This window comes from Silene latifolia, chromosome 1 (genome assembly GCF_048544455.1).
Source record: "Silene latifolia isolate original U9 population chromosome 1, ASM4854445v1, whole genome shotgun sequence".
NCBI classification, from domain to species: Eukaryota; Viridiplantae; Streptophyta; class Magnoliopsida; order Caryophyllales; family Caryophyllaceae; genus Silene; species Silene latifolia.
In genome coordinates this window covers 146,778,173-146,781,115 of record NC_133526.1, presented here as the reverse complement: position 1 = coordinate 146,781,115, position 2,943 = coordinate 146,778,173, and the positions used below count along the sequence as shown (strand labels likewise).

At 38.3% G+C, this 2,943-nt stretch overlaps 1 non-coding gene across 1 annotated transcript; it reads right to left on the bottom strand.

Moving 5' to 3' along the window:
* Positions 1–1,359: 1,359 nt before the first annotated feature.
* LOC141622449 (small nucleolar RNA R71) lies at positions 1,360–1,466 on the bottom strand. Its single transcript, XR_012532969.1, has one exon. It is a non-coding gene; the product is annotated as a small nucleolar RNA R71 (small nucleolar RNA).
* Between the last annotated feature and the right edge of the window lie 1,477 nt (positions 1,467–2,943).

The window sequence follows — 2,943 nt, the reverse complement described above, 5'->3', positions numbered from 1 at the left end:
ATCTTAACTTAATAAGTTCATATGATTGCTTGCTTGTTGTAGTTTCAACTTATGCACATATTATGCTTGATGAAATACTTGATTGACAACCTAGCATGAATCTCTTATCCATTTAACAAGACTTGTAAGATATAAACCAAATCAAGGCTTGTTAGACCATGCATATAGTTGAATAGGGAGAATTAAGTCGACTTGTAAGAGTTGTAAAGTCTTGACCGACTCGGCTCCGAGACCCAAAACTTCCTAGGAATTGTAAGATATAAACTAACTCGATTCCACTACAACAATAATTTGCTTGCATCTATGAAACTTGTTTATGTGATCTCACCATGATTCCCCTATGAACCCATGACACTCTAGTGCCTAAATCAATTGTTTACAAACCCTATTACTTGCTTTACTTTGCTTTCATTTGTTTACATTTCCTTTTTTAAGTAGTATAGATTGCAATCCTCAAACTTAACCCAAATTGTGACATCCTAAGACATAACTCTCTACAACCGATAAATCAATACAATACCCATCCCTTGGGATCTGACCTTTACTGACCACTCTACTAAGAGTAGTTAGTTGAGATTATAAATATTGTTTTGATTGGTATGCTTAGATGATAAAGTTTGAACTGAATCAAAAATGGCGCCGTTGTTGGGGACGGTGTTCAATTGAATTGTTATCATTTGTTGTTTTTAGTTGTGTCTTTATTAACCTTGGGGAATTCAAACTCATCAAGGTAGTTTTAATTGTTTTCTAGTTGTTGATTTTTGCATGTCTAGGAGATCACAAGGCGATCTTTTGCCTATTGATCCCGAGATTGAAAGAACTTTGACCAATATTAGAAGAACTGTTATTAGGACTTCAACAGTTGTGGGTATTGGAGAACTTTTGGACATTGGTGTCATCCATTCGGATAGTGTTGAGTTAACCAACCCTTTTGCAAGACAAGGAGAGGAAAACCAAATTCAAAACCAACCAAAAAATCAACCTACAATGCCTAAATTTTCATCTCATTCCGTATCAACCAAGAAGAACCTACCAAATGGTACTCCAACAACACCCCACTTGACCGATAATTTCATTGCCAAATCCGAATTCATACAATTAGTTGAGAGAAGTCAATTTGGAGGGATTCCTAGTGAAGATCCTCTTCTACACATAGAGACTTTTTGCGACTATTGTGATGCAATTTCCCAGATGGGGGTAACTCAAGACCAAATTCGATGTGTATTGTTTACTTTTTTCTTGATCGGAGCCACAAAGAAATGGTTAAACAGCCTAAACAAGGCCACTCTTGGAATTGATTCATGGAAGAAGTTAGCACTTGCCTTTTACAAGAAGTTCTATCCTCCGGAGAAGACCAACATGTTAAGAGCCCAAATCACCGGCTTCAAGGAAAGAGATGAAGTGTCTCTATATGAGGCTTGGGAGAGATTCAAAGATACATGTCGCTCTTGTCCTCATCATGGAATAAGCGATTGGTTTCTTGTTCAACAATTTTAGAATAGGTTGTATGAAGATTTAAGAAATGTGCTCAAGATGGGTTATAATGGACGATTCACCGAGGTAGATGACAACCAAACTTGGGCAAAGATAGAGGAGATGGCGGTTCACAACTCTCAATATATTAGGCCAAGAAAAGCTACTAGGGGAGGGAGACATGAAGTTAACTCCGTCACACAATTGAGTGCCGATTTGGGTGCCCAACTAAGCTCCCATATTAACACAATGAACTTGAAATTTAAGAATGCCATAGCCAAGATGAATGAAGCTTCTCAGTCATCAAAGAAACATGTTAATGCCCATGATGGCAACATCTTCTATTCCAAATTGAGTGTGTGAGAATTGTGGAACTTTGAGACATGATCAACAAGAGTGTAGGGACACAAGTGAGCAAGTGAATGCTTTCCAAGCATACAAGAATGGCGCCCCTTACTCCAACTATATTAATGAAAGCAGTAAATTTCACCCAAACTTCTCATACAAAAGCCAAAATGTTCAAAATCCTCAACCAACATACACCCCATCTCCAATGAGAAATCCTACTCAAAGACCCTACTTCAACCAAAACCAACCCTCTTACAATCACTCCAATAACCAAGCTTTTTATGTTCAAAAGGCGGTCCTCCAAATGCAAAAGAGCCAACAAGATTTCTTTGCTCATATGCAAAGAGATAGCCAAGCCAAAGATACTACCATCAATAATATCCTTGCTCATACCAAGATGTTGGAAAGACAATTGTCCCAATTGGTCTCTTCAAGTTCCCAAAGACAAAAAGGACAATTACCCCCTCAAGGTAATCCTCCTACAAGACATGAAACCATCAATGCCATTCACTTGAGGAGTGGTACAAGATATGAGGGACCTAAGGTGCCAATTGAAGAGGATGTTATTTAGAAAAGTGTCAAGCAAAGAGATGTGATGGAACCATTGACGAGAAATCCTAAGGTGGTAGAACCAACTACCTATGACTCATTGAATAATAGAAATGAGGAGAAGGCCAAAGAGGTTGAAAAAGAACCCTATTGTGATTAGACTTCCGTCTTCAAGTCGCCAAGCCAAGCCCAAGCTTGATGAGCAACTTGGAAAGTTCATGGAAATTGTGAAGAACCTAGAAGTTTCTATACCATTCACGGAGTTGATCAACCATGTTTCGGCCTATACAAAATACATGAAAGATATCCTTTCCAAGAAGAAGTCCATGAGGAAGTTTGAGACCATCGCCTTTATTTAGGTATTTTTTACCAAGTTGATTGATTAGGGTTAATGCAGTCTTTATTCGTTGGTTGATTGTATGATCGTTCGTATGTTGGTAAGTAAATAAAGAAATAAAGTACGCAATGTAAATTTACACGTAAGATTTGGTGACGCAGAAAACCCAATGTGGGAACAACCGCGGGAGGGACGGTACCCTGCCAAGTATTGCACTATTTGAATAGGAGGATGAT